This window comes from Anolis carolinensis, chromosome 5, assembly GCF_035594765.1.
Source record: "Anolis carolinensis isolate JA03-04 chromosome 5, rAnoCar3.1.pri, whole genome shotgun sequence".
Classification (NCBI taxonomy): domain Eukaryota; kingdom Metazoa; phylum Chordata; class Lepidosauria; order Squamata; family Dactyloidae; genus Anolis; species Anolis carolinensis.
Genome location: NC_085845.1, coordinates 8,824,464 through 8,837,073, shown reverse-complemented (window position 1 = coordinate 8,837,073; position 12,610 = coordinate 8,824,464). Strand labels below are relative to the sequence as shown.

Sequence of the window (12,610 nt, the reverse complement as noted above, 5' to 3'; positions counted from 1 at the left end):
TCCAGTCGGCTTCCCCCTCCCCCAGGGTGGTGAGTGGTGAGCCAGGAGAGGCAACTGGGAGGCTTGAGCCCATGTTGGGCCGGCACAGCGCCCTGCAGGCCTGTTGCTGCTGGCAGTGTGAGGGCTACCCCGGCGTCGAGATCCAGGACCTCACCACCGGCTCGACTTGCTGTGAGTAGACCCGCCCCTTTAGGCCTAAATGGAATTCCCAGGCTCGCCTAGGCAGAGCGGCCAGCCGTGGGGGCTGCCTTTTTCCTACTCCTGGCACGTGGTGGCTCGGGGCTGTTCAGCAAGATGGCAGCAGCAGCATCGGGGGCAGGTGCGGCCGTTGAGAGGTGGGGTGGGGGTTGTTCTGTCCGCGCGCAGGTTCGCTTTTGGCGCAGGCGCAGATGGTTTGTTGCCTTTTTGGGGGTTTTTTAACCCCTTTTTAGGTTCCTGTTGTGTTTTTTTGTTGTATGAACCTGAAGGCAAGGCTTTTCCGTCGTGTTGTCAAGTTTGGTGGTTCTGGGGCGTATAGTTGTGTTGTTATAGTCACGGTGCCCACAACGTTATCCTTTTATATATATAGATTTTCATGTTTAGACTTGGGTTATAAACATATCTCAATATGTACATACATGCAAATACAAGTCGTTCATATTTCAAATAGCTGTGATCCCAAGTACTGTTATCTTCACTACAAGAGAAAAGAGAAAAAATATATAAAAACTAATGGGATGGTGAATCTGTTCTGGTGTTTAGTCTGAACTCTTAAAAGATGTGAGGAGTAGAACTCTGCATCTTGGGTGTGTGGCCACATTAAAATTCAGACTAAAACCAGAGTTGATTCCTCCCACCCTGCCTGCGATTGGTCTCTGCTTGAAAATGCACCCTGTATCTTCCCAGCAACACTTGTTTCTATTTGTGCAAACAGCACAAATCTTTTTTTAATTGGAAAGAGCAAATGGTCCAGAGCCATTTTGAGACATAATCCATCTGTTTGTTTAACACCTTTCCGAAACAGTTGATTTCCTAAAATTAACTTGTCTGAAACATTGTCATGGTTGGTTGCCACAGTAACAGTGGTATCCGTTAAGTCCCATGCCTCCTCGAAAATTAACCCAAGAGCTCTCTCCTCTGTTTTACATATTTCTATTTGACTGCACAGAGACTTTTGCCCAGCTGCCAAATCCTGATTAGGTAGCAAGTGAATGAAAAGGGTGGGGAAGGTGCAGAGATATTTATCAGTGCTCACGGAAACTTCTTCTTATCTGTCTTAAAGTCAATACCATATTGAGTTGTATGCAGAACACAAACAGATTGCATGCAAATGGAGATATGATTTATCAAAGAAGCAGTATTTCAGCCAGAAACTGTTTGACTGAACAATAATTGAAGAACGTTGGGTTTTTAGGACAGATTTTTTATATATATAAATGGTGTTCTGGTGAACTCTGAAATGCCTCCAGCATTTATCAAGGAGTCTTACATTAGGGAGATGGTGGAACATCTTCTCTGAAACAAGGTCAACTAATGATGTTGGTTCACTCCTTTCCAAATCAATGAAAGTGAAGGTTTTGTTGCATATTATGATACAATATCAACTAACCAGGGCAAAGGTGTAATAAGATGCAGCAGGGATGGCCAATGAGACGCATCAAGGGTGGAAAGGTTGTGAACATCCAGATGTTATTATATTGCAACTGCTCAATATCGGCTATGCTGTGTTCCATGGGAGAAAGGCTTCCACTTTTAGCCCTATCCTTTAAAGGAGTTATCTAAGGTGCTCAATCCTGTCTTCCATATAGGCTCAGCACCTTGAATGGCTTCATTCAAATTCAGATCCAAACCTGAAGGATTGATTATGGCACTAATAGAGAAGACAAAATTGTCATTGACTTTGCCCGTGTAAAATCACACATCTCTGGCCCATGTCCATTCCATATGCCTACCCAAATTTTGTTTCCATATTAGTTGCTAAAAAAATTAAAAGCACCATTTTCTCTTCAAATGTGTATTTAATTACATGTTTTGATACATTGACAATGTCAAGTACTGCATCACAACAGTGCTAGGAGGGCAGAAGCTGGTGGCTCATTCCATTGATTCATGTTTTATTTTTTTATTTTTTCCTTCATTTGATTCAATTTCATATTTGGAGTTTTTTTACTGGCTGAAATCCTGCATTGAGGGCTCTATTTTAGCACTCCATCCTGGCAGAACTATGATATATCTGCTCTCCTGCACCTGCAGGGCTCTTCCTTCTGCAAGGACCTCCTTTCCATGGTCATTTAGTGGCTATGGGCTAAAAGAGGGCATTGCAAAAGCATCTGGCCATGTGCCTACATCCAGACATACAAAAACAATGACATCATCTGAAATTTCAGAAGAAACTACAGGAAATTCTGGAGAGTTACTGTTCTTTTCTGTTTGGCTACAGAGACATTGCCAAATGTTCTTCCAATCCTCCCTGTTCTCTATTAGCCACTAAAGGCCTGTGAAACTGGAGGCAGGATGAAGGGGAACCTTGCACAGTTGGGGAAAATTGTTTGTGCAGGTTTTGGTTCTTGAGGAGGGAGGAATTTAGCATCAAAACTTGCAAATGTCACTAACAGGAAGCCAGCTATTGTCAGAATTATGTTATTGTTCTAATTATATGTTTACCTTCTGTGCCTGTGGATGAAGAGCTTAGAGATGAAGATCAATATGGATTTGCAAAGATTTCCTGGAATCATTAACAGTCTGGAAAAGGGCCAATGAAACGAAAGTCAGCCTTAACGAGATGAAGGTTCTGTAGGTGGGTGATGCATTTGTTCCAACATAAGGACTGTAATCCTGCTGGTGACATACACACGTGCAATTCGGGATTACAGGTGTATATATCTTGTTGCTGGCTCTGTGTGAGGAGGTCTTCAATATCACTTTAAACAGCATCCTCCCCAGCAGCTGTCAAACCCAATGGGGTGCTGCAATGGCCATGAAATGATTGGAAGGAGAGAAAGAAGATGGGAGATCTTAACAGACTAGAGAAATGGGCCAAAACTAACAAAATGAACTTCAACAGGGACAAATGCAAGATACTCCACTTAGGCAGAAAAAATGAAATGCAAAGAAACAGAATGGGGGACAATGCCTGGATAGACAGCAGTACGTTTGAAAAGGATCTTGGAGTCCTCAAGTTAAACATGAGCCTACAATGTGATGCGGCAGCAAAAAAAAGCCAATGGGATTTTGGCCTGCATCAATAGGTGTATAGAGTCTAGAACCAGGAAAGTCATGCAATTCTGCCTTGGTCAAAGCACATCTGGAATACTGTGTCCATTTCTGGGCACCGCAATTAAAGAGCGATGTTGACAAGCTGGGATGTGTCCAGAAGAGGGAGACTAAACTGATCAGGGGTCTGGAGAACAAGCCCTGTGAGGAGCGGCTTAAAGAGCTGGGTATGTTTAGCCTGCAGAAGAGAAGGCTGAGAGGAGACATGATCATGGACATGTATAAAGATGTGAGGGGAAGTCATAGGAAGGAGGGAGCAAGCTTGTTTTCTACTGCCCTGGAGACTAGGACCCGAAACAATGGCTTCAAATTACAGGAAAGGAGATTCCACCTGAACATCAGGAAGAACTTCCTCACTGTGAGAGCTGTTCAACAATGGAACTCTCTGCCCCAGAGTGTGGTGGATACTCCTTCTTTGGAGGCTTTTAAATAGAGTGGATGGCCATCTGTCGGGATGCTTTGAATGCGATTTCCTGCTTCTTGGCAGGGGGTTGGATTGGATGGCCCATGATGTCTCTTCCAACTTCCAACTTCTATGAGATATCTAATCAACGAGGACGATGGACTCTCCTGAATGCAGTTTTCCATCTGGAAGTATTCCAATGATGTTCCTCTCTAGGGCATGGAGCTGCGCATTCAGAGCAATACGTTCGGCATGCAATCTGGAGATGATGTTGAGGTCCGCTTTGTAAGTCAATCCTCAGGCAGAGATGTCATCTTGTCTTGCTACCAGGGTTTTCTCCAGTTTCTAAGCATATCGTATTTTATAGACGCAACTGTTTAGCCTCTGCAAAAGCAGAGATATGAAGTGACATCTACAGGCAGTATTCTGCCTGATCTTTTTATAAAATGAACCAGATCCCAATTAGGGAATGGGGAAATGCATACAAAAAAGCATATGCTCAATCAAATGTGCAGAAAAGGAGCATTATAAAAGGCATACAATAATGTATACACATTTGCATATATTGGAGTTGAGAAGACTTGGAGTAATCCTAGAGCTTAAAGGGAGCCATGCTTGCTAATACTTTAGCTGACTTGGAATAGAATATTGAAATTAAGTTTTTCTGATGAAAGCCATGCAATGTTTTGACTGAAATACAGAGATAAAGCTAGTCCTGAGGTTATATGCAGGACAACCCCAATATCTACAGGGGTGGGGATAAGTTTCAAAATTCCCTTGTGGATATCTGAAATCATGGATAATAGCAAACTCTGTATTTCAGCTTTACTTGAGTTGGAGACATCATCCAGGCAACAACAGCCAGGCTACCTCTATACAAGTACCCTCACTGATTGATTTTGCAAACGTTATGGCTACTCAAATGCTAGCTTGCTAATTACAACATTCACACTTGCTTTAATGATTCTTTCTCCCACCCTGGACATTCCACAGTTGTGTATGTGTGTGTGTGTATATATACACAGTAGAGTCTCACTTATCCAACCTTTGCTTATCCAACGTTCTGTATTATCCAACGCAGTCTCCTTTTTAGTACTCAATGTTTTTGTAGACAATCTTTTCAATACATTGTGATGCTTTCATGCTAAAGTTGTAAATACAGTAATTTTACCATGTATTGAACTGCTTTTTCTGTCAATTTGTTGTAAAACATGAAGTTTTGGTCCTTAATTTGTAAAATCATAACATCATTTGATGTTTAATAGGCTTTTCCTTAATACAGTAGAGTCTCACTTATCCAAGCCTCGCTTATCCAAGTTTCTGGATTATCCAAGCCATTTTTGAAGTCACTGTTTTCAATATATCATGATATTTTGGTGCTAAATTCGTAAATACAGTAATTATAACATGACATAACTGCTATTGAACTACCTTTTCTGTCAAATTTGTTGTATAACATGATGTTTTGGTGCTTAATTTGTAAAATCATAACCTAATTTGATGTTTAATAGGCTTTTCCTTAATTCCTCCTTATTATCCAACATATTTATTTATTTATTTATTTATTTATTTACAGCATTTATATTCCGCCCTTCTCACCCCGAAGGAGACTCAGGGCGGATCACATTACACATATAGGCAAACATTCAATGCCTTTTAACATAGAACAAAGACAAGACAAACATAGTCTCCGAGCAGGCCTCGAACTCATGACCTCCTGGTCAGAGTGATTCATTGCAGTGATTCATTGCAGCTGCTCTCCAGACTGCGCCACAGCCCGAGCCCATATTTGCTTATCCAACATTCTGCCGGCCTGTTTATTTTGGATAAGTGAGACTATACTGTATATCGTGATATTTTGGTGCTAAACTCGTAAATACAGTAATTTCTACATAGCATTACTGCGTATTGAACTACGTTTTCTGTCAAATTTGTTGTATAACATGATGTTTTGCTGCTTAATTTGTAAAATCATAAGCTGATTTGATGTTTAATAGGCTTTTCTTTAATCCCTCCTTATTATCCAAGATATTCGCTTATCCAAGCTTCTGTCGGCCCGTTTAGCTTGGATAAGTGAGACTCTACTATACCTCCTTATTATCCAACATTTTTGCTTATCCAATGTTCTGCTGGCCCGTTTATGTTGGATAAGCAAGACTCTACTGTGTGTGTCTATATATATATCCGTATATATATATATATATATATAAGAGTGATGGCATCAGGGCAGCGGACAAAACAACAAAACTACAGGCCCCCCAACCTCGAAATTTGACAACAGAACCCATCATCCACAACTCTAGGTTGATACCACAAAAAGAAAAGAAAAATAAAGTCCTAATTAGAGGGAGAGGAATAATTGTTTTTATCCAATTGCTGCCAGTTAGAAGGCTAAGCTCCGCCCACTTGGTCTCCTAGCAACCGACTCAGCCCATGGGACAGGCAGAGTTAGGCTTCACTTAGGCCTCTTCCACAGATTATCTAATTTGCACTGGATTATATGGCAGTGTAGACTCTACTTCCCTCCAACAGACAAAAAAAAACAATCAGAAATATTGTATATTCACAAGCTTTACAAAATAATATCCTCTGAAGGTATACGGGAAGGTAACGGCGCTCCATACAGTCATGCCGGCCACATGACCTTGGAGGAGTCTATGGACAACACTGGCTCTTCGGCTGTTGAGCACCAACCCCCAGAGTCAGACACGACTGGACTTAATGTCAGGGGAAAACCTTTACCCTTGACCTTAACTACCACCAATTCCTCAATACTTTATTTCCCATACCACCATACTTTGCCACAGCAACGCGTGGCCGGGCACAGCTAGTGTATATATATATACATACACGCACACACACACACACACACTCCACTTGCCTCACTACCAGCAGAACCTCAGAAGATGCCAGCCACAGATGCAGGTGAAACGTTAGGAGAGAATGTTGCTGGAACATACTCATACAGCCTGAAAAACTCACGGCTTCCCTTTTGGTAGATTCTCATCAAGGAGACACCAAGATTAAAGAATTCCCATTCATAGAAGCCAAGGGGTTAACCAGAAGGGGAGTAGCAGCCAATGTACCGTGTTTCAATCCCTTTCTCTTCCGCTCCCCTGGAATCAGTGTTGCTGGATGCTCTCAGACTTCAATGACAATCCTTACATGGTCACTGCAGTTGAAGAATGCAATACGTTCATTATAACACTTTATCATGAACTAGCAACAAGTCTACATTGTCACTGAGTTTTAGTGCCATCACAAAACAAAGGCATTTTCTTTTTCTGTGCTACAACTGGTATTAATCTTCTTCCCTTCTTTCTCCTCCTTTCCTCTGTATTGGGTGAATAGCATGCTGACCTCTTGGCATTTGCAAGCTCCGTCATTATCTTGAAGGCACCGGCGGAGCTTTTGGTCCAGCGATGTGGGGCAGGAGTGCAAGGAGAAAATCGATAGGAGGAAATTATGCTGACAGCCCCGGGATCGATAAGGAGTTGATGGTTCTCTTCCTCCCCAGGGAAGGATACCGAGCGGCACAGAAAGAGGAGTAAGGCAGAAAGCCCAGGGCAGACTGGATGTGGGGAAGAAGAAAGGAAAGAGATGTGTCTCGACCAAAAGGATCAGGAAAGGCTCTTTAGATTCTGCGAGACATCCATCAATGGTTTGAGAAGGGCTTTTAGAAGCTTAGCAGAGGGAAGTGGTGAATGTCTTCCCTGCCCAAGACTACTACAACATTGTGCTGCTTTGAATGGGTACATTCTTTTTTCTTTTGTGTGGTTTCCCAGGGAATGAATGGAAGGCCATTCACTTCTATAGCATAAGGCACAATTACTTGTCCTTAGTGACCTCAGCTAAGAAGCACACTTTCTCTTTCCTCCATTTAGTCTTGCCGATTGCAAATTGGTTCCTTTCCCCATAGAACTGAATTGGATCCATGGTGAATTTCGTAGACACCTCCAAGGTCATGTGGCCGGCATGACCGCATGGAGCACTGTTACCTTCCTGCCAGAGCTGGAGCTGACAGCGGGAGCTTACTCCACTCCCCGAATTTGAACTGTCAACCTTTCGAATTTGCTGACCAAAGGTCGGTGGTTCGAATCTGGGGAACGGAGTAAGCTCCTGCTGTCAGCTCCAGCTTCTGCCAACCTAGCAGTCCGAAAACGTGCAAATGTGAGTAGATCAATAGGTACCACTCCGGCAGGAAGGTAATGCCACTCCATGCAGTCATGCCGGCCACATGACCTTGGAGGTGTCTACGGACAACGCCGGCTCTTTGGCTTAGAAATGGAGATGAGCACCAACCCCCAGAATTGGACACAACTAGACTTAAGGTCAGGGGAAAACCTTTACCTTACAAACCCTTCCTTGAAGGAGCTCCTGGTAGTGTAGTAGATTAAACCACTGAGTTGCTTAACTTGCTGACTGAAAGGTCAGTGATTCGAATCTGAGGAGCAGGGTGAGCTTCTGCTGTTAGCCCCAGCTTCTGCCAACGTAGCAGTACGAAAACAAATGTGAGTAGATCAATAGATACCACTCTAGTGGGAAGTTAACGTACTCTACGTGGTCATGCCGGCCACATGACCTTGGAGGTGTCTACGGACAATGCCGGCTCTTTGGCTTAGACATGGAGATGAGCACGAACCCCCAGAGTTGGACACAACAAGACTTAATGTCAGGGGAACACCTTTACCTTAGCCCTTCCTTGAGTTTGGTTTAAGTCATGGGAGAGTATAACAAAGAGAAGAATCCACTATACAATCTCTACAATGCCTAAATAAATCCTGCTATTAAATTTTTGACAGAATAATAGAATCTTGGAATTTGGCAGCTGACATCTTCAATATTTTACTAGTGATTTAGGATACTATTGCATGAAGCTGTCATTCCAAGATGATCATGTTGTAATTGATAGCATATGCATATTGACATGAGCACACTCATTATCGCACCCTTCCCCAATTTTATGATTCTAAGAGACAGACAGATCTCAAACCCTTGCATCTCTATAAGATTTACATAGCTGTGTGGTTCAAAAATTATGTGAAGGATTGAAAATGTAGACTGACCCCTAATAGCAGGGTGAATTTGCTAGCAGAAAATGTGTGGCCATTTCACCATTTTGGTGTGATATGTATGTCATTAACAGAGTCACTGCAGGGTCGCTGTGGACTGGAAAAATACAGTGCCAAGTTTATTTATTTTTATCTTTACGGACAAGCCCTACATTACAAATCCATATCTGCTGTGCCAAATGAAAGCCAACAACAATAATGGTGGAACCAGATACAGACTGGAGGCAGAGACGTGATGAAAGGATGTCTGGAGAGGCAGACTGTGTAATGTCCATATTCCCAGTTGGGATTAAGTTTCACTTCTCTCCCATTATGAACCAGTCCCTATTTCAAGGCTGGTAGAATGAGAACAAAGTTTCCAGATAAACATTAGTAATGGTAAAGGTTTTCCCCGGTCATGAAGTCTAGTCGTGTCTGACGCTGGGGGTTGGTGCTCATCTCCATTTCTAAGCTGAAGAGCCGGCATTGTCCGTAGACACCTCCAAGGTCATATGGCCGGCATGAATGCATGGCGCGCCCTTACCTCCCCGCCAGAGTGGTACCTATTGATCTACTCACATTTGCATGTTTTCGAACTGCTAGGTTGGCAGGAGCTGGGGCTAACAGCGGGCGCTCATTCCGCTCCCAGGATTTGAACCTGGCACCTTTTGGTCCGCAAGTTCAGCAGCTCAGCGCTTTAACACACTTCGCAACTGGGGCTCCCTTAAGTCATGGTAGAGTGTAACAAAGAGAAGAATCCACTATACAATCTCTACAATGCCTAAATAAATCCTGCTATTAAATTTTTGACAGAATAATAGAATCTTGGAATTTGGCGGCTGACATCTTCAATATTTTACTAGTGATTTAGGATATTATTGCATGAAGCTGTCATTCCAAGACAATCATGTTGTAATTGATAGCATCTGCATATTGACATGAGCACACTCATTATCGCACCCTTCCCCCAATTTTATGATTCTAAGAGACAGACAGAACTCAAACCCTTGCATCTCTATAAGATTTACATAGCTGTGTGGTTCAAAAATTATGTGAAGGATTGAAAATGTAGACTGACCCCTAATAGCAGGGTGAATTTTCCAGCGGAATATGTGTGGCCATTTCACCATTTTGGTGTGATATGTATGTCATTAACAGAGTCACTGCAGGGTCACTGTGGACTGGAAAAACACAGTGCCAAATTTATTTATTTTTATCTTTATGGACAAGCCCTACATTGCGAATTCATATTTGCTGTGCCACATGAAATCCAACAACAATAATGGTGGAACCAGATACAGACTGGAGGCAGAGAAGTGATGAAAGGGTGTCTGGAAAGGAAGACTGTGTAATGTCCATATTCCCAGTTGGGATTAAGTTTTCCTTCTCTCCCATTATGAACCAGTCCTTATTTGAAGGCTGGTAGAATGAGAACAAAGTTTCCAGATAGACATTAGTAATGATAAAGGTTTTCCCCTGACATGAAGTCTAGTCGTGTCTGATGCTGGGGGTTGGTGCTCATCTCCATTTCTAAGCTGAAGAGCCGGCATTGTCCATAGACACCTCCAAGGTCATGTGGCTGGCATGACTGCATGGAGCGCTGTTACCTTCCTGCCAGAGTGGTACCTATTGCTCTACTCACATTAGTATGTTTTAAGTTGGGGCAAATAGCAGGAGCTCACCTTGCTCTCCGGATTCGAACCACCAACCTTTTGATCAGCAAGTTCAGCAGCTCAGTGGTTTAACCCACTGCGCCACCGGGGATTCCAAACATTATTAGTTGTTAAATATGGATAACAATTGTAAAATGAATTCAGCCATGCATTTATGACATGAAGACACAAGGGGGTGCCCTAAGCTTGACATTGAGTGTTTTTCTGCAGGGAAGAGTTGCTTGGCTGGGATTTAGCTATCACTAAGATGCCGTCTTTTCTGAAAAATTCAAGCTGAAAAATAAAGTTATTTAAAAAATAGAATGTTATCCAAATGTACCAACTGTAAATTTCTGTAAAAAGAGGAATGAGCTGGAGCCGCTACCTATTTGGGATGAGTTGTGTATTACATTAATACTCTGTGGGGGGGAAATATGAACGAATGGGGCTTGTCTGGCTTCATTTTTCTTTGTTACAGAATAAATGTGAAAGCTGTATAGCAATGTTGGGCAATTGAACAAATATCCTAAATTTGCAACCAGATGTGCATTCACATACCTGGGTCATATAATGTGTATGCATAATGTGGATTGTGCATTAAAATCTTTTGGTGCTGTATGGGTAAAACATGCCAAATGCAGTCACAATAAAAAATACTTCACCCAAAATGTTTCCTGTTACAACATTACAAAGGTATTTTTTGTAATTCAATGTTGTCTGCTTAAAAAAGGACATACAATCTCCCCCAGGATGGAAACTGCCTAGATGTCTAAGGAAGTTGTTCTTTTTATTGCTAATGGAGTTTAAACTTTATTTCCCTAGATTTTATGTTTCCAGAACCCACATAAGCCTAAGAGAAGACTGTCCTGTCTAAAGAGATACCCCTCCATATCATCTTAATTGCCCTTGGCGGCGCAATGGGTTGAACCCTTGTTCCAGCAGGACTGCTGACTGACAGGTTGGTGGTTCAAATCCAGGGAGAACGGGTGAGCTCCCTCTGTCAGCTCCAGCTCCCCATGTGGGGACATGAGAGAAGACTCCCACAAGGATGGTAAAACATCAAAACATCTGGGCATCCCCTGGGCAACGTCCTTGCAGACAGCCAGTTCTCTCACACCAGAAGTGACTTTCACTTTTCTCAAGTCTCTCCTGACATGAAAAAAAATCTTAATTAACAACAGCATCTTGACAAAATGTAGGCCTGTGAAATTGATGTTCTCATATTTTTTTCTTCTCCTGTGAAATTGTTAACACCTTTGTTGGATGACAAAGCTAGCGAAACTTTGAAAGCTTGCACCATGTACTATATGTAATTTTGCATATCACTGGGTTGCTGTGGATTTTTCGGGATGTATGACCATGTTCCAGTAGCATTCTCTCCAGACGTTTCACCTGTATCTATGGCAGGCACCCTCAGAGGTTTGTTCAGAGGTCTGTGGGAATGAGGCAAGTGGGGTATATCCCACAGATATATATATCTGTGGGAGAAAAAAGTTTCTGTTGAAATTGTCCTCATGTTTGTGGATTTCAGTGGCTTCTCTACATAGTCTGACATGGTGGTTGTGCGAGTGGTCCAGCATTTTTGTGTTCTCAAATAGTATTCTGTGTCCAGGTTGATTCATCATGTGCTCTGCTATGGCTGTCTTCTCTGGTTGAATTAGTTTGCAAATGTTATTGGAACAAGGCCATACAGCATAAAAAACCCACAGCAAACCAGTGAGTCTGGACATGAAAGCCTTTGACATTACTGTTTTGTGGATTTTTGGTGTTATTATATTTCTCAGTATTGTCAATACAGCTACCCTTGATATGCTTCCAGAGGATAACTTATGCATGCAGAAGACACCAAAAAGATTTCGGTCAAGTAGAAATAAATAGGTACCAGTGGGATTCACTTTTATTATTCCATTTGTATTGTATCTGTTCGTTGCTCATTTTGAGGTCAGCAAGGGAATATTACTAGAATCACAGACATCCAACACATTTCTGTTGATCCTTGCATCTGGGTTTTGCAATACACATCATGAATTTAAATTCCACTTAATTTGGATCTACAGTCTGAAAAGGTCTTGCTCCTTTCTTACTCTTGCATGAAATAGTCAAATATGCCATACTGAGGCCATGGCTGGTTTCAGGGGAGATTAGTTCAAATCAGTTTTTCATTCCCATTGGTGCATTTGAAATGCAAATTGAAAGCTTACCTAGGTTATATTTGATGCACAATTGGCTCTTCCATTTCTCTCTTGTGGGGA

At 42.2% G+C, this 12,610-nt stretch overlaps 1 long non-coding RNA gene across 1 annotated transcript in view; it reads left to right on the top strand.

Annotated features, from left to right (window-relative positions):
- The first annotated feature begins 48 nt into the window (after positions 1-48).
- Positions 49-12,610, top strand: part of LOC134299241 (uncharacterized) — a 74,698-nt gene continuing 62,136 nt past the window's right edge. The window contains exon 1 of the long non-coding RNA XR_010006423.1: positions 49-171. This is a non-coding gene — a long non-coding RNA (uncharacterized LOC134299241). The remainder of the gene's footprint in view (positions 172-12,610) is intronic.